The 22,909-nt window shown below is 46.4% G+C and overlaps 1 pseudogene; it reads right to left on the reverse strand.

Annotated features, from left to right (window-relative positions):
* Positions 1–6,714: 6,714 nt before the first annotated feature.
* LOC144239647 (free fatty acid receptor 2-like) lies at positions 6,715–7,682 on the reverse strand (annotated as a pseudogene).
* Between the last annotated feature and the right edge of the window lie 15,227 nt (positions 7,683–22,909).

Below are 22,909 nucleotides of genomic sequence, written 5' to 3' on the forward strand. Positions count from 1 at the left end.
TTGCTTGGAAGCCAGTGGACACAGACACACGAATGCACGGCAGGTTATGCTTCACCTCTCCGCAGGAGCTGTGTCTGATCTTGGCCCGTGTTACCTGGCCCAGGGCCAGCAGAGGCTGCATTCTCCTCCTCAGGGTCCCCGCCTCATGTCTGTTTTCCCTTCACTCCATTGTCCATCTGCGCTCGCCTACAGCCCCCTTCTCTCCGCAGCCTGTGTGCACTTTCTGTATAAACTACACAGTGGGGAGAAACCCTCTCGGCTGCATTCAGTTGTGTTGTTTTACCTTTATGCTTTTGTTGAATGGTGACGAGAGTCTGGATTTGGTTAGGGAAGGTGAGGAATGGGGAGACAGGCTGTTCTTTTAGCCCCAGAGTCCTGGAGAGGCTGTCTGCCCCACAGCGCCCCCACATGGTCCACATGTATGTCTACCAGGTTATTTTGCAAGTCTTGGACCTCACCTGAACCCCTTTCCCTGTTGGCAGGTAGCATGTGGCACGCCTGTTCCCTCCCATTCGTCACCTTGTGTCCGCTGCAGGGCTGGACTTGCTGCAGGGCTGGTCTTGGCAGCTTCTGCTAAAACTGAAAATGCACATTCCGTGCTACCCGGTGGGTCTCTCTCCTTCGAGGAACTTTCCCACATGTGCACGAGGAGGCATGCACAGGGATGTCCAAAGCAGCATTGTTATGCTGGTGAAAAATGGGTGGTCCAAATGTTCATAACTAGTGGAATGGAAAAAAACCAAATCTCTTTTAAACAGGTGGCATATTACTCATCAGGCAAAGAAATGAATGAGAGCCCTAAGCTTCAGTGATGAGTGTCAGAGGCGTGGGTACCAAAGGCATGATTTGGAGGGAAAATAGGGAGTTACAGGATGACGTACAGGATGACTGTGTGATATTTGTGGACATAAAAAAAAAACCAGAAGATAACAAATTGTGTTTGTGGGCTCAGGTACAAAGTACATTTAGTGGACATGCCCATGGGCCAGGAAGATACACTTAAATTCCAAAATAATACTGCTTCTGGTGAAGAAGAGAGGAAATTCAGTGAGAGAAACATAAAAGGAACATCAATTTAAAAAATCTGAAGAAATGTGGTGGCTCAGTCAGTTGAGCATCCAACTTTGGCTCAGGTCATAATCTCACGGGCTGTGGGTTCGAGTCCTGCATGGGGCTCCATGCTGACAGCTCAGACCCTGGAGTCTTCTATGAACTCTCTCTCTCTCTCTCTCTCTCTCTTTCTCTCTCTCTCTCAAAAATAAATAAACATTTAAAAAATCTGAATAAATATTGGTGCACCTGACTGGCTCAGTCAGAGCATGGGACTCTTGATCTTGGAGTTGTAGTTTCAAGCCCCACATCGGGCATAGAGATTGCCTGAAAATAAAATTTTTAAAAATGCAGGGAAATATGGCTGTTAACAAGCATTTACTCTGATGATGGGTATATGCATATTTGTTATGTTTTTAAGTCTTCACACTTAAACTTTTTATTTGAATTTTTAAAAGAATTGAAGAAAGACTGATTACCACTGTGAGCAGTTAAGGAATGATATATCGTTTGGTTGCAAGTGACTGACAACCCAATTTAAACTGGCTTAAGCTCTTTAAGAGGGAGAATGTTTGGCTTTCAGATCTGAATAGCCCCAGAGTATGTCTTGCTTTGGGATTTTAAATGCATGGACTTGCTTTCTTGCTGGTCTGTTTTCCTTCTAGTTGACTTCAGCATCTCTCCTCAAGGTGGGCCCCAAAGCCAGCATTCTCCCTGGGTCAGTTCAGTAGAAGAAGGGGTTCCTTCTCCTAAATGGTCAAAAGAGAAGGGCCCCGCTGGGTTTCCTTGGCCTGGGTTGAGTCACATGCCCAGGTGTGCATCATCACTGTGGTCAGAGGGGCAATAGTGATGGCTCCCTCTGGCCCTGGGTCACACCTCTACCCTGGAATATGAAGGAGGGAGTGAAGCCAGCTCCACCAGACATTGCGGTTGGGGGGTGGAGTGGGCGGGGTGTTGTCTCCAAAGAAGGGGTGACACCCAGAAGGCCAGAGCAACAAATGCCCACCTTGGATTGCCCGCTCCCTTTTGAAAAGGGATTGCAGAGGACGTTGTGATAAAGCTGGAGTCTTCAAGTCCTCCAAACAGTTTGCCCTTCCCCACCTGCCTCTTACCACTCTGCACCCTTGCCTTGGTAATGGGGCTTCGTCATGAAAGTAATCCTGGAAATGCCAGAGCAGGGCTCTCAGTACACTTCTCATAAGCCATCAAGCTCCACGCCCAGGTTGGGGTGGGGGTATAGACCTTGCCACATGAGCTAGAGGCATCGCAGGGGTTTTGCAAGTAGGATGGAGTAGATGGATTGAAAGCACATGTTTAATATAACTTCTTTGCCAAATAACACTTACTTAACATAAACTACAAACAGTGAGCAAATTGTTATTGTCAAAATTCACGCCTTCAGGGGCGCCTGGGTGGCTTAGTCGGTTAAGCGTCCGACTTTTGCTTAGGTCTCTCTATCTCTCTCCTAGAAATAAATAAAAATATTTTTTAAAAAAAGTCACGCCTTCAAAGATTGTGAGGGGCTCACTGGAGTGTGGTTTCTTGAGCCCAGCTCAAAGAGAGAGCTGTTACTTACATCTACATTAACCAAATGACCCGACTTCATGCCAAAGCCCCTTTCCAGTGGAAGCTCGCCCTCACCACCCTTAACTGGAAAACCAGAGGAGGCTTTGCTAATGGTACCTTCAAACCTTTGTTTTTCCTCAACGCCACTCTACAAGAACCATTAATTTCCAGGTGGTGCAACGGGCATAGCATTGAACTTAGGATATATGGGCTACATGTTATCGAGGACTCCAGCAGCAAAACTGGGACTTTTACTGGGGCTTTGTGAAGTCCCCCTCCACCCAGCTTCCAAAATAAAGCACACTAAGTACGTTCATAACTTTTGTCCAACAAGCTTTCTTTGACCTCTGCTGATGGGAATCAAATGTGCAGGTTTTTCAGGATGCTATAGGCCAAATATAATTAGTATGGAGATTTCCAGTTCATCCAACTTTCAAGAGCAGAAATCCTGCCTGTATCTTGGATTCGCATACCACCACCTGAGTGCAGACGAAGTGATCCTCCTCCAGAAAACAAGAAGAAAAACGCCAGTTCAGAGAATCTTTGAAACAAGACTCTTACTAGCATAAAGTGATGAGCGCACAGTTCTGCACAGAGCAGCTATATCTGACCCCTTTAGGTCGGTCTGTTACTCTTTTAGCTCATGACAGAGTGGTTCCGGTTTTTACATCTTCTATTTAAAACATCAAAAAGCTTTACATTTGGCCAGGCAGAACTTAAACTCACATCTCTAAAAGTTTAAGTGGCATGAAACTTTATGAAGTCGTGAATCATTCAATGTGGATATACCAGGAAGCACACTGTTTTTCTATACGTGCACTGCATCCAGCAGAACCCGCAGAGGCTTCTTCAGTGCACGAGATCAGCAGTTCTCAAACTTGCTCATCGCAGGACCCCTTTATACCCTTCAAAATTATTAAGGACACCAAAGAGTTTTTTAAAGTTCTGTGTTCCAGCCATTGACATGTACCACATTAGAGATTAAAACAGAGAACATTTCATTTTATTTTTTTTTTAAGGTTTATTTATTTTTGAGAGAGAGAGACAGAGAGAAACAGCATAAGCAGTGGAGGGGCAGAGAGAGAGGGAGACACAAAATCTGAAGCAGGCTCCAGGCTCTGAGCTGTCAGCACAGAGCCTGATGCAGGGCTCAAACCCACAAACTGTGAGATCATGACCTGAGCTGAAGTTGGACACTTCACCAGCTGAGCCACCAGGTGCCCCCCAAAAGAGAACATTTTAAATATGTATTAATTTATTTAAAAATAATCAGAAAACCATTACATGTTAATATAATGAGCATATTTTTATGAAAATCACTATATTTAAAAAAAAACTCCTAGGGAGAAGAGTAGCATTGTTTTACATTTTTGTAGACCTCTTTAGACCTCAGCCCTCACAGAAGGCTGCTCTATTCACAAAGCTGTTGTCCTATAATGTCAGGTAGCTGCTGAAAGTCTCCACTGTGAATTCATCCGTGGAAGGAAGAGAGCAAAAAAGGCATTTAGCATCTTAATATCATTATGAAAATAGTTTGGACCCCTCAGATCCAGAAAAGTTATCGAGAACCCCAAGTGTCTGTAGACCACACTTTGAAAACTGCTCTATAGGAGTCACATAGTTGAATGCTGTCTAGAACACCAATGGAGGAAGGAAGGAGGGGAGAGAGGAACCAATTAAGGAACTCTTAACATATTAAAACCTCTAAAATAACCACTAATACAGTAAACACAGCATCTGATTTCCAATTCAGTGATATGAGAAGCAAATATGAGAATGACATGAGAAATGAAAAGAAATAAAAAAAAAAAAAACACCTTAATCCCAAAGGAAGGCAGGAGGAGAGAAAAAGGAAATGTTAGACGGTGAGGAAAATAGCACAAAATAAGATGGTAGGCATTTCATTTTTTTTTTCCTTAAATGTCTGTGTTCACTGCGATAATTCATCTGACTGTTACAATTATTATTAGGCCATTTGCACTATGCATGTATATTTCAGTATGTGGGTACACTTCCATGGAAGTGTTTAAAAATAAGATGGGGCAGGGGCACCTGAGTGGCTCAGTCAGTTAAGCATCCGACTTTGGCTCAGGTCATGATCTCATATCTCGTGGGTTCAAGCCCCACATCGGGCTCTGTGCTGATGGCTCAGAGCCTGGAGCCTGGTTCAGAGTTTGTGTCTCCTTCTCTCTCTGCCCCTTCCCCACTCACCCTGTCTCTCTCTTTCAAAAATAAATAAACATTAAAAAAATTTTTTAAATAAGATGGGGCAGAAATAAATCCAAGCATTTTGGAAATTATTTTTATATAAGTATAAATGAATAAAATGATACAGGTAAAAGATCAATACGCTTGAACTGTCAGACCAGATTACAAAGCATCCAGCCACTGTATATGTCACTTATTAAAAATGCACCTAAGGATATAGAAAGTTGGAAAGTAAAAGGATGTACAGTGATGTACTGGGAAAATACTAACCAAGAAAACAAGTTGGTGTGGCTGTATTTATATGAGACCAAATACATTTTAAGGCAGACATTACATTTTAGCAGGAAGACAGAACTACGAGAAGTAGACAAGTTCACCATCACGGAGGAGCAGGTAACACACCTCTCCGTGTAACTGGTAGATCAAACAGATGAAAAGTAAATAAAGGCTATAAGGATCTGAACATCATAGATTACTGAGCCTGATCTAAGGTGTACAGAGACAACATGCACCTGACGATCGCAGAATCTATCTTCTTGTCATACCTGGAATATTAGATCGACAATATTCCCAGGCCAAAAAGCAATTCTCAACAAATTTCAAAGAGTTGGAACCATTCAAACCATATTCACTGGCTGCTGTGCCATTTAGTTAGAAACGAATAAAAGAGGATCAAGAAAAATGTGTACGCTTGAAAATAAAGAAAACGTGAGTCAAAGGGAAAAAGTTATGTGGAAATTAGGGCTTGTTTAGGCCTTGAAATAATGAAAATTATGCAAATACAAACTTGTAGCATCCCACTGAAGCCGCATTTCAAGGGAGATTTACACTCTTATATGCTTGCAGTAACAAAAAACAGAGCTAAAAGTAAATGAATGTCAACTTGAAATAGATTAGGAAATGAGCAACTGAAAAGATTCCATAAAGTAGGAGAAAGGAAACAAGCCAATCTTGATGACATAGAAAACATAGATAAATACCAGAGAAGGCCTTCTGCTTTTGAAAAGACGAGTTTTTAAAAAAATTTCTAATGTTTATTTATTTTTGAGAGAGAGAAAGAGAGACAGAGCATGAGTGGGGAAGGGACAGAGAGAGAAGGAGACACAGAATCCAATCCGAAGCAGGCTCCAGGCTCTGAGCTGTCAGCACAGAGCCTGAGGCAGGGCTCGAACCCGCGAACTGTGAGATCATGAACTGAGCTAAAGTCAGTCGCTTAACCAACTGTGCCACCCAGGCACCCCTGAAAAGATGAGTTTTAACAGACCTCTGGGAAGATTGATGATGCGAAAAAGACACAAATACACAGTGTTGGGGATTGAAAATAGGGCTGAACTAACCAAAATGTGTCCTGACCCGAGTTTCTTCAGACCAACGCTGACTCTTCCCTCAAGGACTGTCCTCTTTTCTTGCCTGTTGCATAGACCTGAGCCAGCAACTGCTTTGTTGAAGGGGGGGAAGGGGGGCTGGTCCTTCGGGCTTCCATGGCAGGATCCTGTCTGGCTCTCCCGTCTCCTGCCTGTGCTGGAGGTTCAGACCTGGCACGTGGAGCCCCCTTCCCTGCCGAATCAGAGCCAAGGATCAAATGAAAAGCTTTGCACTGGTTGAAGGAATGCTGCCATTATATAGCTACTGAATGGGGAGAGAATTCCAGGGATGAAAGGGCTGATGAAAGGGCTGTGGCTAATCATGAAGCAGCACCAGCCACAAATAAGAAAATGTCATCACTGCCAGGAAACCAAAGTACTCATCCAATGGATGAGTTGGATTTGAGATGTCTACCGCTCTTCTGTGCCTCTTAAGCCAGGCACAGGAGAACTCACCCCAGTTCTGTTTCATTGTTCCCCTTTTGGGGTCCTCCCTCCCCCAAAATGGTACATCAAGCTGGCAGAGTTAGTCTCCTGTGAAGCCAACATCGGCCATACCCAAACTCTCATCTATTCTCTCTGCAGTGGGTTCTCCGGCTCTTCTCCTGCAGCGCCCTGATAATGAGGCAGCCCAGCTCTGCAGACGCTGTAGCCTTCTATCAAAGGCTTTGTGTGTAGCTGAGGAGGAGAAATAGAAAACTAAGGCGCCAATGCAAGCGTTGAGAGCACTGAGCAACACTGTGTACATCCGCCATTTTTTTACTTTTCCCCTCTAGAGCCCTACCACGTGAGACACATTGTAGGGCCCAAAGCAGACCAGGAAGTTGAAGAGGGTCACAGCGGCCAGTGCCACGGCTCTCTGGCACTTCTGCGCCCCTATTTGGGGTCTGGAGAGCATGATATGCACAAAGCACCAGTAGCAGAAGATGGTGACCAGCGTGGGGATGAGGAAGAGGGTGAGATACAGCTCTTGCTGTGCAGGAAGCAATATGCCAGTTCTCTTGGGTGAAGTTGTCATAGCAGAGAGGGAGGCCATTGGCATCACCCACCACCTTGTTGGTTGGTAAGTAATGGACGATGATCACAATGCTGTAGCGTCCAAAGGACCAGAGGCAAGAGACCAGAGAGGCGATCACTCCATACACAGGTCGACGGGACAGCTTGCACTGCACGGGGAAAGCCACACTGCAGTAGCACTCGATGCTGTGCCCACCAGGAGCCACATGCTGCAGTAGATGCTGCTGTAGGAACCATAAGCAGTTAGGACACAGAGGACATCCCCCAAGGGCCAGAAGAAATCATAGGCAGCCCCAACCCTCTTGAAGGGCAGCAGCAGCAGCGTCAGGCTGAGCAGGAGAATGTGGATGGGTGCAGGCTGGGCTGGCAGGCCCGCCCCAGGAAGGCCCACAGGCCCAGGAGGTTGGCAGGGAGACCAGTGAGAAAATACATCGTGTAGACAAAGAGAAGTCCCAGGCTGTGCGGACCTCGGGCCATCCTTCCTGAAGAGACAGAAGACAAGGTCAGACTCCTCTCTGACCATGGGTTTCCCAGCCCCAGACAGAGGTGAATCCATTCTCAGCTTCACTGCATGTCCTCTGCCTGCCTTTCTGAGTGATTATGGCTAACCCCTCAAAACTGAGCACTGCCCTGCTTCCTGTGAGTCAGGCCTCCTTGCTTCTCTGCAGAATTACTTCTGGAAGGGAGAAGAGGAAAAGGAAGGAGAGGAAAGGAAAGGAGAGAGGAGGGGAAAGAACGGGTGGGAAGGGAAGGAGGGGAGGGAAGGAGGGAGGACAAGATGGAAGGAAGAGAGGGAGGGAGGGAAGGAGGGAGGAAGGAAGGAAGGAAAGAAGATTAGTCTCCTAAACATTGTGATGTCTTAGAAGCTCCCATAGGAAACGTCTGAGGTCTCCAAGTCCCCACTAGAAAGGCCACTTTGTGAAGGCAGTGAGCTCCTCTGTCTTGTTCACCACTGTGTCCCTAGGACCTGGGACTATGCCTGGTGCATAGTAGGTGCTCAACAATATCTGTTGATAAATGAATGGCTATATGAACAGAGGGGAAGGAAACAGCTGCTCCGTCACCAGGAGGGACTAAGCCTGAGGCTGTCTCTGAGTTTCTCCAAATTTTGTTCAACCTGGTTGTGGTTTCTTTCTTTATATTTGCCTGTTTTCTCTTTCCTTTCCCTTCACAAGTCTTTGGACTTGAACAGAAAACTCTCAGCCTCACCCCTGAAAATGAGAATTTAGTTAGGCCTGAGGGATGGGCACGTTGAGCCCAAGGTGAGTCCCAGACACCCAGCTTCTTGATTCCACGGTGAACCATTCAAAGAAAACCTGTAGGTTTTGGGGAGAAGGACTGAGTAGTAAGGGAAGGGATCTGAGCTGGGCCAGGTCCCCAGGATCCCAACCCTGGCCCTGCCTCCCCTCAGTCCCATGACTCTGGCACAGTCACTTAGGTCCTCATATCGCAGATAACCATGATTTCTCTACAAGTACCACAATTCCCAGCCTGCTACCTGCAAATGCACCCTTTCTCGCTGCCTGAAGAAAGCACATGTATGTGAGATCAATGTCGATCAAGTGTAACTTTTAATCTCCTCTTATTTATCATTAAAAGGTAGACATTTAAACTAAAACTTGAGTCCCCAACCTGTTACTGCCAGCATGTTACTGGTGTCCCATCTACAAATCACGTTCCCAGAGTGGAGAATCTTGGGTAGAGGGCCAGGTGAACAGGTGATTCCCATCAGGTTNCTTGTCTTGGCCCCTTTCCCATCTCTGCAACTTCGTGCCTCATCATCTTGGAGAGTAAACACCATACTCTGCCCCCCTTCACTCCTTCCTTCTGTCCCATCTTTTTGTGGGTTTGTGATCCCGATGACCTCTTCCCTGAGCACAAGCAAAGTTGGGAGTCTTGCCTTCCTGGAGATAGTCGGATGGCTTTTCGAATTTGTCGGGTCTCAGGGGCAGGAAGAACCTTGTCTAACTGGACCACCTTTTCTCTTCCACACATATGAGACATTTATACTTGGAAGAGTCATGTGGTCAGAGAGAGGAAAGTCAGTAAGTGAGCTCTTCCCAGGGCAGCTTGGCCCTCTGGATCCCCCACCAAATTCTGTCCCCACCAAACTTATTTCTCGTAGAATCCAGATCACAACTCTTTTGGGCTTCCTCTCCCTTCCCAGTTTCAAGTAATCTATTCCCTTTTCCTTCGCATGGGCGATTATTGCCAACAGTTTTGCACATGCATCTTCTTCCTGCCCCCTCCACTCTTTCTGCACCCCTTCCTTCCCCGGCTTCCCTCTCAAGGCCCCTGACCTAATCAGTTTCCTCTTCTCTTTCTAGGAGGCTCCTCTGAAACTCATTAGTGTCTTAAGCATTGTCTGACTTCCTCTGGCCCATCAGTTCTCTTCTTATAAATGCTTTTCCTTAGACTCAGACTATCCCGAGTCCATGTTGCTGCCGGGACAAGTTGGGTCCTGGATCTTCCGCCCCACCCATTCCCTCCCCCGGTGGGCTGTGCCCTGCCTGGGCCGCCCTTCTTCTCACTGTTCTCTCACCAACCTGTGTTGGTCCACAGTGCTCCCTGGGGGTGTCTTGAGACAGACCCACGAAGACTTGGACACTCACCGGGGATGCTTTGTCGCTTCTCAGGGAATGTGCGTGTCTTGCCCCTGGCCACTTGACCCTGCTGACAGAGACTCTCGTCCTTTCCCCTTGATGCAGGCAGAGTGACCCTCAGCCCAGGTTCTCCTCCAGAAAGGATTTCTTATTGCTCATCACTCTGCATGTTGGTACCCAGGCGGTCTCTCTATGTTCCTGTAGGCTGACCTTCCTAATGCACACTGTTCCTGTCCTAAAATGGGCACTCAGGAATTGCTTTTGATGCTTGATACACATGGGGCAAAGACAACATAATTATCTTTCACTCTCCGCCAAGTTAATTTGTACCATGTTGCTGTCTGCATTTGACTGAGCAACAGAAACTTACTGGGAAGGTGAAGAGTGCCACATAAGGCTGCTCTCACCCTCAAATGCCAGGGAAGGGTCCTCCTTTCTCCATCCCTGTCCCCAAGGAGTTGATCAGCTGGTGAGGAACAGAGCTGCAGGCGCTAGGACCATAGAGACTGTGGAAGTCTATTAGCCCGCTTTCATCCTGGTGAAGGGCAGTGCCTCCTGGGGTGACCCCACGCCTCCCCTTGGGGTGTTGGGGTTGAGTCTAAGTAAGATTGGCTCTTCTGAAAGTTGACTGTTTGGAAATTTGTCCTTAGAAAAAACCAACATATAGTCCCTTGCATGTCACAGGCAGTTGCATGGCTCTGGAGTGAAAGGACAAGAGCTGGGGGTGCCCGTGAGAGCTTGCTAGATGCTGATACAAGCGACGAGGAGGTCACAACCTGCCCTTCTTGCCTTCTCTTTTATCTCCATTCTGTCCCCCAAGCCAGTGTCGGGACATCCTTGGTGCTCAGGTCCCAGGGTCACTGGGGTAGAAAGGGGAGTTCTGACTAAGCTGATTTAGAGAACGAGCAGGCTCCGTGACCTTCACACAGCAGCGTCGCGGGTGGGCCACACAGCATCCCTGCTTCCCCTCAGCAAAGCGATGCGCAGGCTGCTCATGGCTGATTGGTGCATGGGCTTCCTCCACCATGCCCCCCCACCCCCCCNTACTCCGTGCAGACCCGGCTCTAGGCACTGCAGACACGGGTGAATGAGACGGACAGTAAGTGGGGAAAACATCCAGAGAATTTCAAGTGAAGGAAGGACGCAGAACGGGAAATCGAGAGGGAGACCAGTGTGGGGCTTTTGGGGGGGACAGCTGTCAAGAAAGGCCTGGGCTAAGCAGGGCTGTTCAAACGGAGGCGAGGAGCCAGTCATGGGAACAGCGTTGCACGTAGAGGGGACAGCAAGCACCAGAGCCCTGCAGCACGAACAGACTTGCTGTGTGGGAGGAACAGAAAGGAGGCCAGGGTAGCTGGGTGCAGAAGCCAGGTCAGGCCGCTCAGCCTGTGGGTGGCAGTGAGAGGACCCAGGAGGGAGTTAGAGAGGGCTGGCTGTCATCTGGAGGTGTTTGACCTCTGAGGACAGACAGCTGTCACATCCGCATCCGTTGATCTTCTCTCCCTCTCCTGCTCTTTGGTGTGTCCCGATAAGCTGCCCTAGCCGGGCAGAAGCTGACAGCCCCCTTCTTGTTCCTTCTATCTTGACAACACACATCACTGTCGCCTTCAGCATCAGCAACAACATATCGGGGTGAGACCAGATAGGGGGGCGCTTAACACGCTGGGAAACGTTTTAAGGAGCTAGGGAACAGAAGTATCCAACCACACGCACAGCGACATGGACCACCAGAGGAAGGGAAGGGAACGGAAGGGAGGTGCATGGGCCCCTCCAGGGAGCAGGGTTCAGGGTAGTCACTGCTGTCACTTGCTCTTGAGCCAGACCCCCGACAGCTCGGCCCACTGCGGTTCAGCTGCACCCCTCGAAGCCACAGAGTCTAAGAGGGAGAAACCTCACTTGTTAGGAAATTAAGGTTTTCCAGCCATCACCCCCTCTACTGGCTGACACCTCTGCAAGTCCAGGCTTCTCACATCTCGGGAGTGGGGCCCCAGGGTGCAGAGACTCTGCCACCCCATCCTTCCAGTCACTCAGACCAAAACCCCGAGAGAGATCTTTCATTCTTCTCTTCCTCTGACATTTATTCCATGAGCAGACATCTTCCGCTCTATCTTCAAAATATATCCCCAATCTCACCACTTCTTAACACACCCCCCGCTGCCACCCTGGTTTAAGCTGTCATTCCCATCGCTCGCCTGTGTCCCTGAATGATCTCCTGTCTGATCCCCCTGCTACTCTTGTTGTACACACGGCGGCCAGGATGGGTCTTTTGAAACCTAAGTAGGTCACATCCCTCCTCTACTCAAAACCCCATGGCCTTCCCATCTCTTGTTGATGCCACAGTCCTTACAGTGGCCTGTAAGCTCTACTGTGTTGGCTTCCTGTCCCTGTCCCTCTCTGGCCTCATCTCCTACTCCTCTCTCTCTGCTTGTTACTTGGGACACTTCTGTGGAGGATACAATTTGGTGATGCCTTTCAGAATTAAAAATCCCATACCATCTGGTCCAACATGCTGACATCTATGAGTTTATTATATGGATATACTTTCCCATGTGTATGAAATATATCCTCAGAGTGTTCTTTGTTTGTCTGTTTGTTCTGTGATAATAAAAGACCAGAAACAAACCTATATCCATCAGTAGGGATCTGATTAAGTAAAAACCATGGGGCGCCCAGTGAGTAGACATGCCACACATCTGTTACAGATGGCGAGGGAGATCCGCATATGCCAATGTAGATCAAACTTTGAGACGTATTATTCGAAGGAAAAAGCGTGTTGTAAGAATAGCGAGTTACACAAGAGAAGGAGACATGAACCCACACATTCATGCAGCGAGGGTTTCCTGAGCAGCCCCCATGTCACCACGCTCGCCAGCGCTGGGGAGTCAACAGCGAACGGGCCTTGCTTCACGGAGCTGACGTTCCACCCGTGCAGGGCAGGCAGCAGATTGATCAGAACACAAGCCATGGCTAGACTGGGGCTAAGAAGGAAGACAGATGGGGGCAGAGAGCGAGTCTGCGAAGGGCTGTCAGAGGAGGGGATGTTTGAGCAGAGACCCGCAAGAAAGAAGAGAATGAGGTGTGAGACTGTCACACTGTTCCGGACACGGGCACAGCAAGCCCTGAGGGAAGCCAGTGTGTTGGAAGAGGTCAGGGAGGCCGGAGTGGCATCAGGGGGACTGGGAGAGGGTAGAGTCATGATAATGACATCAGGTGGCTGGCGGGCCCCGGACCACGTGGGGCCTCGTGGCTGTGGTCAGGCTGTGGAGGGACACCTGGAGTATGGTAGGCAGAGGCATGAGATCATCTGTTTCACATTCCCAAAGGATCCTTCTGGATGCTGGGTGAGTAGTAGATTGGGGACGGGACATGCACGATACTGGTAGCTGTGGTTTATCTCTGTAAAGGGGAACTGGATGTTAAGGTGGGTGGGAGACTTTTCTCTGTAGATCCTTTTGAGCTGTTAAAAAAAAAAACAAAACATTTTTCTGGGGCACCTGGGTGGTGCTCAATTGACTGAGCATCCAACTCTTGATTTTGGCTCAGGTCATGATCTCACGGTTCACAGGATCGGGCTCTATACAGACAGTGCAGAGCCTGCTTGGAATTCTCACACTCCCCCTTTCTCTGCCTCTCCCCCACTCACACATGTGTGCGTGCTCTCTCTCAAAATAAAAACATTAAAAAAAAAAACCCAAAGAATTTTCTTTCTGAGTGTGTGTGACCTTACTCAAAAAATCATTTAAAAGCAAGAGAAAGCCTCCACAGCTAATGTTTACTGAGCATTCATCACGAGCTGTGCTGGGTGTCACAGACACACCTGTGATTAAGCAGGGACAGTCCTGTAGGTGATGGAGTGTGGCCACACCACCCAGCCATAGCCTCCTCTTCTGTTGGGCCACCCCAGGTGGGAGAGTGGATAGGACCGAGGTAGACATAGAAAAGAAAAAAGACAGGGCTATGGGCCTCCCGGCCATTAGATTCCCCACCCATCCCCACCCATACTTGGCATTATCCAGCTTCTGGATTTTTGCCAGCTGAATGGATATCAAGCAGTGTCTGCTGTTTTAATGCAGTCTCATTTTACTGGTTACTAATGGGTTTCATATCACTCAATAGAATGCAGGCTTTCTGAGCCCATAATCACTGTTCTGCACAGTGTCTCAGTGATGGCTCTTAATTGCAGCAACAGAGGCCAACGCTGCTAATTTAGAGATTATATGATAACATGTTGGGTAGCTCAGAGATCTGCCAGGAAGGCTGGAGAACCAGGCTTGGAGAATAAAGGGAGCTGTGCAGCCAGGACCACATTAAAAGTCATGCCACCAACCCAGTCCACTGAGGGCACAGGAGCCCCTCCCCCCAAACCCACATACACATGGGGCCCCAGAGCCACAGTCTGTCTGCCACCACCGTTGCCATCTCCGGGAGGAATTTCCTGCTGCCCTCCTTCTTTGTACCACTTTGTGGCCTCAGAGTCTGAGTTGGGTAGCTGAACCCGATGAGCTAAACATAGGGGAGGTGCTCAGAAAACGAGATCCCAGCATTCTCAGCTTCTTTGCTGGGAACTTCCCGCCAAGACTAAATTCATACATGGGCAGTTCCCTCAACACGGGAGGAGGCTCAGCTGCTGGGGAACTGAAGGACGTTCAGCGTTCTTGCAGCAGGGCCCCTCAGTGGTCAGGACAGCCCAGACCACTTCCATTTTTTGAGGTTCCCAGTATATGAAGAAAAAAAATAAAAGGTGATGACATGCCCAAAGGGGTTGTAATGGTAGAGCTGCCTCTTACCATGAAATAATTGCACCATTCACAAAATAGTTTCAGGATTTCCCTTGTCTGCTCTTTGACTGTCTTCAGCGAAGTGTAGAACTGGAAATGAGCCATGGGTTTAAAAGCTAGGTCCTGTCAAGGTATTTGTGTGACTGTATGTTTAACGTCACCTGGGGGTTGCATCCTAAGAGTAAAGGTAAGGCCCCAGGCCTTACCCAGGATGCCCTGGGGCAGGCAGGCACTGGAGTGAGCCTCAGACAAGCAGATGCACCTGCCTGGCTCTGAGTGCAGAAGCTGCCCTGGGGCAGCAGCCCCTCCTCGAACAGAAGAAAATTCTGCTTCCACAAGAGTCCAGAATGGTCTAGATGTTGTGCTGATGCAAAATACCGAGATGGTAAATTCTGCACCCTGCAGCCATCTAAAATGGGCTATAACCATGTTATGGAATGAATTGGACTTGACAGATACCAGTAAACCCAACTTCATTTCGTCTCCCGCAACCCTTCTTCCTGAGATAGCATGACTTCTCGAGGGCCCTGGCTTCTGTGGGTACTCTTAGACAATAAAAGTCCAGTCTGTGCAATAATCACGTAGCTCCAGCCCGGTGTAATTTCAGAATTCCCAGTTGTGCTCCAGTGAGCATTTCTCTCTCTCAGCTCTGAAATGCCTCCAACCTACAGGCTGCAGAGGAAGGGCATGGGACGGTGGGATTTCCCTTCCTTGGCTCCATCTGGTCTCCTGTGCTCTCCCACCCATTAGCTGCAGCTTTCGGCCCCTCCCTGTGGGCAGAGAGGATGCAGGAGGGGCCAGCAATGTCTAGCTGGCCTGGTACAGTTATGACCCAGGGCTCATGCTCTCTGAGCAGATGCATCCCGTGCTGACTCATTCTCCCATGGAGACCTTTTGCAGGTTCTTGGAGCTCCCCAACTGGAAACTTCTCTCCATTTCCTTTGGATGTGAGTGCCTCCTCTGCCCGGTCACCGTTCCTGGGCCTTCTCTCTGTGGGATCTTGCTGCTCCTCCAGGATGACTCTTGGGCGGGTCATTCACGTCACAAAATGACTAGGCTGGCTCGTCAGCAGAGGGTCCCCCTTTGGTCCAAGGGGGCCGTGGACCTTAATACCATTGTTGGTGGGACAGCAGGTCACCGCCAGTGTGGCCGCTTGTCCTGTTTTGATTTTTCCCAGCAAGCATCTGGCATCAGCCCTCATGTCCTCTAAACTTCAGGGACATGTCAAGCCCTGCCGTGGCTGTCTTTAGCCCCTCTGTTGTGCATTATCTGTGAGCAGGAAGCTCCCCATCATCTTCTCACTGGGGTCAGAACATGATGCACTCACAGTGTTCCAGAAAGTCCTCCCTGTCTCCTCTTCCACATCCCGGCTCCTTATATATGGGCTAGAGATGAGCCTTGAACCAGTGCTGATAAAACCAGTTTCCAGAGTCTGTGTGGATGGTCTAACGCCTTCCGTTAGATGGGGATGTGGTGGCACTTGGTATCTGTTGATCTTTTTTCTAAGTTACCACTCTGATTTTTATTTCATTATTTATTTTAGTTGTGTATGATTGACACACAATGTTATTTTACTTTTGGATGTACAACATAGTGATTCTGCGAGTTTGTATATTATGCTGTGTTCACTACAAGTATAGCTGTGGTCTATTCCAATACATCACTATTATGGTATCATTGACTATGTCCCTTATCCTGTGCTTTTTATCCTCATGACTTATTCATTCCTTAGCTGGAAGCCTGTAACCCCACTCTCCACCCATTTTACCCATCCCCCTACCCTTAAGGGTTAACTTATTTTTTTTAAGTAATTAATTGAATATATTGAGTATATACTAGGAATAACTAGGGTAGGGGCTCAGATACCTTGAGTACAGGCCCCCCCCCTTCTGGCTTTTATTTTTTTTATTATTTCTTAAAATGAATTAATTAATTTATTTTTAATTTACATCCAAGTTAGCATATAGTGCAACAGGGACTTCAGAAGTGGAGTCCTTTTTTTTTTTTTTTAAATGTTTTATTTATTTCTAGTAGAGAGAGAGGGAGAGCCAGCGTGAGCAGGGGAGGGTCAGAGAGAGAGGGAGTCACAGACTGAAACAGGCTCCAGGCTCTGAGCTGGCAGTCAGCACAGAGCCCGACGCGGGGCTCGAACCCACGAACCGCGAGATCATGACCCAAGCGAAAGTCGGACGCTTAACCGACTAAGCCACCCAGGCGCCCCCAGAAGTGGAGTCCTTAATGCCCCTCACTCATTTAGCCCATCCCCCTCCCACAACCCCTCCAGCAACCCTCTGTTCCCCCCGATCCTGTTTTTATTTTATTATTCTCTGGCTGACTTATTTTGCTTAGAATAGTACACTCTAGTTCCATTCATGTTGTTGCAAATGGCAAGATTTCATTCTTTTTGATTACCAAGTACTATTCCATTGCATATATATACCATATCTTCCTTATCTATTCATCCGTCAATGGACATTTGGGCTCTTTCCATAATTTGGCTATTGTTGATAATGCTGCTATAAACATTGGAGCCCATGTGCCCCTTCAAATCAACATTTTTATATCCTGTGGATAAATACTTAGTAGTGCCATTACTGAGTTGTAAGGTAACTCTATTTTAATTTTTTGAGGAACCCCCATACTCTTCTCCAGAGCGGCTGCACCAGTTTGCATTCCCACCAACAGCGCAAGAGGGTTCCCCTTTCTCCACATCCTTGCCAACATCTGTTGTTTTCTGAGTTGTTAATTTTAGCCATTCTGACAAGTGAGAGGTGGTAACTCATTTTAGTTTTGATTTGTAGTTCCCTGACGATGAGCGATGTTGAGCATCTTTTCATGTGTCTGTTAGCCATCTGGATGTCTTCTTTGGAAAAGTGTCTGTCCATGTCTTTTGTCCATTTCTTCACTGGATTATTTGTTTTTTGGTGTTGAGTTTGGTAAGTTCTTTATAGATTTTGGAGACTAGCCTTTTATTTAATATGTTATTTTCAAATATCTTCTCCCATTCTGTCAGTTGCCATTTAATTTTGTTGATTGCTTCCTTTGCTGTGCAGAAGGTTTTGATCTTGACGAGGTCCCAATAGTTCATTTTTGCTTTTGCTTCCTTTGCCTCTGGAGACCTGTCTAGTAAAAAGTTGTTGTGCCCGAGGTCAAAGAGGTTGTTGCCCATGTTCTCCTCTATGATTTTGATGGTTTCCTGTATCACATTTAGGTCTTTCATCCATTTTGAGTTTATTTTTGTGTATGGTGTAAGTAAGAAAGTGGTCCAGGTTTATTCTTCTGCATGTCACTGTCCAGTTTCCCCAGTACCATTTGCTGAAGAGACTGTCTTTTTACCACTGGATATTCTTTCCAGCTTTGTTGAAGATTAGTTCACCATACATTTGCGGGTCCAATTCTGGGTTTTCTATTTTGTTCTGTTGATCTACGTGGCTATTTTTGCAGGCACCTGAAATTTCTGTATCTTATTCTCTGTTCCAGCTGGGTCAGAATCCAAGTGGCAAATTTTCTTCCACTTTTTTTTTTTTAATAGTTTATTGTCAAATTAGTTTCCACATAACACTCAGTGCTCATCCCCACAAGTGTCCTCCTCCATGCCCATCCCCCCCTCCCCCCACATCCATCAGTCCTCAGTTTTTGTTTTAATTTTAAAAGATTGCATAATCATGCAAGAATATATCCTTATTATAAAAGGATTCAACAATACAGAAGTGAAATGTGAAATGCTACTTACTTCTCCATGACACTTCTTCCTTTCTAGAGGTAATCTCTTGTTTATTTATACCCATATATGTACATAAAGAAATGTATAGTTTTAAAAATTGCATAGATTAGGTAATACTATGCATATTGCCCTGAAACTTTATTTTTCACTATGTAATATACCTGATGAACTATCATATCATTGTTTTCAGCTCTTTTGTTATGACAAACAGTGCTTCAGTGAATGTCTGTCTGTCTACCTATCTAAATATGTGTATTTTCATTGGATGGATTAAAATTTTTTTTCTTAATGTTTATTTATTTTTGAGAGAGAGAGAGACAGAATGTGAGTGGGAGAGGGGCAGAGAGAGAGGGAGACAAATTTCAAAGCAGGCTTGAACTGCAAGATCATGACCTGAGCTGAAGTTGGACACTTAATCAACTGAGCCACTCAGGCGCCCCTGGTTAGATGGATTTTTAGGTATGTAATTGATATAACTGCTGGGTCAAAGAGATGTTTTTTAAAATTTTTGTTAGCTATTTCTGTATTACCTTCCTGAAAATGTTCAGTAATTTACATTCCTACCAACCATGTATGAGAGTATCCATTTCTGTGCACCTTCTCCCACAGTGGATATTTTGAATCTTAATTAATTTTTTGCTGGTAGAATGGGTAAAAATGATGCTGTCTTATTGTTTACCATATATTGCAGTTGATTACAATGTAACATATTATATTTATTACATGTGGACAATCCTTTCTAATTAAGTGATCCAAACCCATTTCGAATCAGTGGGAGGGAATGGGCTATGCACAACTTGATAATAAAAGTAAAATCCAGCTGTATTAAAGATCAACTAGATCTTTAAAAACTATAAAAGTTGTATAAGTATTATACAAGATCGTTTTTAAGCCTTGTAATTGAGAAGGCTTTTTTCTAGCATGATGGAAATGTAAAAATGGAAGAAATGATAAACTTTAGCACATAAAAATATTAAGCTATGGGAAAAGTTATTAACAAAGTAAAAGGCCCCATCTTTCTCCATATATTACTGAAAAAGCATTGGTAAATGCAAACATTCAAAGATACACAAATATCCTGCAAACTAATAAGAAAAAGGCAACTACAGGAAAAAACAGAAATGACTATATTTAATATGCAAATAGTTTCTACCTCATTTTTTAAAGTTTATTTATCTATTTGGAGAGAGAAAGCATGCACACATGCACACATGCAATCCAGAGAGGGGCAGAGAGAGAATCCCAAGCGGGTCAGTGTGGAGCCTGACACGGGGCTCAAACTCATGAACTGTGAGATCATGACCTGAGCCAAAATCAAAAGTCAGATGCTTAACCGACTGAGCCACCCAGGTGCCCCACTTCCTCACCTTTTATAAGAGAAAGTAACATTAAAATAGTACTGAGGGGATGCTTAATTTTATGTATGAGCTTGGCTGGGCCACAGGGCCCAGTGTTATCCTAGATGTTTCTGTGAGGATACTTTTGGATGAGACTTACATTTAAATTGGTAGACTTTGAGTGAAGCAGATTGCTCTCCAGTCAGTTGAAGATTTGAATGAAGGCTGACCTTCCCTGAACAGGAGGGAATTCTCCAGCAGACTGCCTTCATATTTCATTTGCAACATTGACTCCTCCTAGTTTCCCAGCCAGACTGCCTTAGGACTTGAACTGCAACTCTTTGGACCTGAGTCCCCAGCCTGCCAGCCTCCTCCATCAGATTTTGGGCTCACACACCACCACAATCACATAGCCAATTTCTTAGATAAATCTCTTTCTACGTATACACACATCCTATAGGTTCTTTCTCTGGAGGACCCTGACTAATACACTGAATTACTAAATTTTAAATGTCAGCTTAAAAAAAATTAAAATATGATATTTCCCCTTGTTTGCAGAGTTATGGAGCCTCCTACAGACAGCTAGGGGACAGAGTTGATTCATCCGGGAAAGGTGATTTGTCAATATTTAAAAAACCAAACATATAGGGGCGCCTGGGTGGCTTAGTCGGTTGGGCGTCCGACTTTTGCTTAGGTCATGATCTCGCGGTTCGTGGGTTCGAGCCCCGCGTCGGGCTCTGTGCTGACTGCCAGCTCAGAGCCTGGAACCTATTTCAGAGTCTGTGTCTCCCTCTCTCTCTGACCCTCCCCCGCTCACGCTGTCTCTCTCTCTCTCCTAGAAATAAATAAAAATATTAAAAAAAAAAAAAAACCAAACATATATACCACATAATACAGTAGTACCTCTTTTACAAAATGTGTAGGGGCACCTGGGTGGCTCAATCCGTTAAGTGTCCGACTTCAGCTCAGGTCATGATCTCACAGTTTGTGGGTTCCAGCTCCATGTCAGGCTCTGTGCTGACAGCTCAGAGCCTGGAGCCTGCTTCCGATTCTGTGTCTCCCTTCTCTCCTCCCCTCCCCCACTCGTGCTCTGTCTCTGTTTCTCAATAATAAATATAAGAAAAACTGTATAAATGCACTAGCATTTATGAAAAAGGATGTTCCTTGTAGCATTACTTATAATAGTGGAAATTTAGAGATACTTTTTATTATTCATTCATTTATTTATCAAATACCAAATGCCTAGTCTGTGCTAGGTACTGTGCTAGGTACTGCCCAGGTGCTAGGCACCTGGGTGTACAGTAACAAATAAAACAGACATGGTGACTGCTCTCAAGGGCTTCCCAGTGTACAGGGAGGAATTCACATACTAAACAAATGAACAGACAAATATGTAAATCAAACTGTCATAGCACAGTGTGAGATAACATCAAGTGGCAAGGGTTACTTGAGCATGGGTGATCAGGGAAGGCCTCTCTAAAGAGTGACTTGGTAAGAAAATCTGAAAGAAGAGGTGAGTCGACCAGGTCAAGCATGGAAGAAACTGAACGCCTGCAGAGCGCGGAGTTGTGCAGAGACTACACATGTGCAGAGACTGAGCACCTGGCTGCTTGAGGCCAGACCAGCAGAGTGATGTCAATGAAAGTAGGGTGAGTCCCCAAGGGCTTAGAGACTGTGAGAGGCAGAGACAAATGGCGCAAGGCCTGGGAAGCCAGGAAGAGAGGATAGGAATGGACAATGGACAATGACATGATTCACCTTATGTTCTTCAAAGGCCCCTCTGGCTGTGACGTGAACTAATGGGGATAAGGACAAGAAGAAAAACTGGGTTGGAAGCTTTTGGAGCCCAGGTGAGAGATCATGGTTGCCATGCATTGGAGAGAAGCAGGTTCTAACAAGACATGTTCTGGAGATAGACTCAGTAGGACTTGATGATGAATTGCATGTGAGCAGTAAGGGCGCAGGCATCAAGAATGACTGGTGTGCATTGGTGGAATAGTGGCGAGCACAGTTGCCTTCCCAGAATGGCTTCCTGGCCACCGTCCACCTGTCCAGATGGCCACAAGTGCCACAAAGGGCCACAAGGATGTGGAGCAACTGAATCTCTTCTGTGGCTGGAAGGAACGCAAAATGGTACAACCACCAGCAAACAGGTTGAAGGTATTTTTTAAAAAGTTAAACATACAATTACCAGATGACTCAGCCATCCCTCTCCTGGATATTTGACCTAGAGAAGTGAAAACTTGAGTCCACGTAAAAACCAGTGCGTGAATGTTTAGAGCATCTCTATCCATGATTGTCCTAAACTGAAAGAACCCAAATGTCCTTCAGTGGGTGCATGGATAAGCAAATGGTGATGCAGCCAGACTGTGGAATGAACCACTGAGCACTAAAAGGAAACAAACCATGATGCTTGCAGTAACTGGGGTGAATTTCAAAGACATTTTGCTGAGTGAAAGAAGCCAATGTCAAAAGGTTAAAGACTGTATGATTCCATTTAGGTGATGTTTTTGAAAAGATAAATATGATAGATCTGTGGTTGTCGGTGGTTAGGAGCCAGGGGAAGAAGTGACTATAACTATTGTTTATCTTGATTTTGGTGGTGGTTACAGGAATCCATGAGTGTTAAAATTCACGTAACTGTTTAGCACTCCCTGAAAAAGTTCCTTTTAATTGTATGATTAAATGTAAAAAAGAATGAAACCTTAAAAAAATGATTCCTAGGTTTCTGGCATGGGCAGGTAGGTAGATGGTGCTGCCGCTCTCTGGGGCTTCAGATCTGGGGAAGGGAATGAAGACCTTAGTTTGGACATGTGAAGTTGAGATATTCACAGTTGGGTACCCAAGAGTCTGGGGCTGGGGATGGAAGTTTGGGAGTCATCAACAGTTAAAGTCGTGGTCATGGATTAGAACACCTGGAGAGAGAGGGTGGAGAGCAAGAGCAAAAGGGGACAGCCTTCCAGAACACTGCCTACCAGAGCATAGGGGCAAGAAGAGGAGCCAGGGTTGAGACAGAGGCCCTGGGGGATTGTGGGAGCTCTTCCATGGGCGCCTCTGCTCTGCCCTGCCTGTGACCGCCAGGGACCTCCCTTGAGAGGGTGAGGCAGCGGGTAGTGTTAGAACAGGGCTGCTGGCCTGGGCGGGGACTCGGAAAGGCTAAGAACGATTTTAAGAAGTCAGCAGATCTCCGCAGCTGTTGTCATCAGATCTGGGCAAAGTTATCTCTGAGCTGCACTTGTGGCAAAATGACACTTCCTCCTGCTTC

Source organism: Crocuta crocuta, unplaced genomic scaffold, assembly GCF_008692635.1.
Source record: "Crocuta crocuta isolate KB4526 unplaced genomic scaffold, BGI_CrCroc_1.0 scaffold267, whole genome shotgun sequence".
NCBI classification, from domain to species: domain Eukaryota; kingdom Metazoa; phylum Chordata; class Mammalia; order Carnivora; family Hyaenidae; genus Crocuta; species Crocuta crocuta.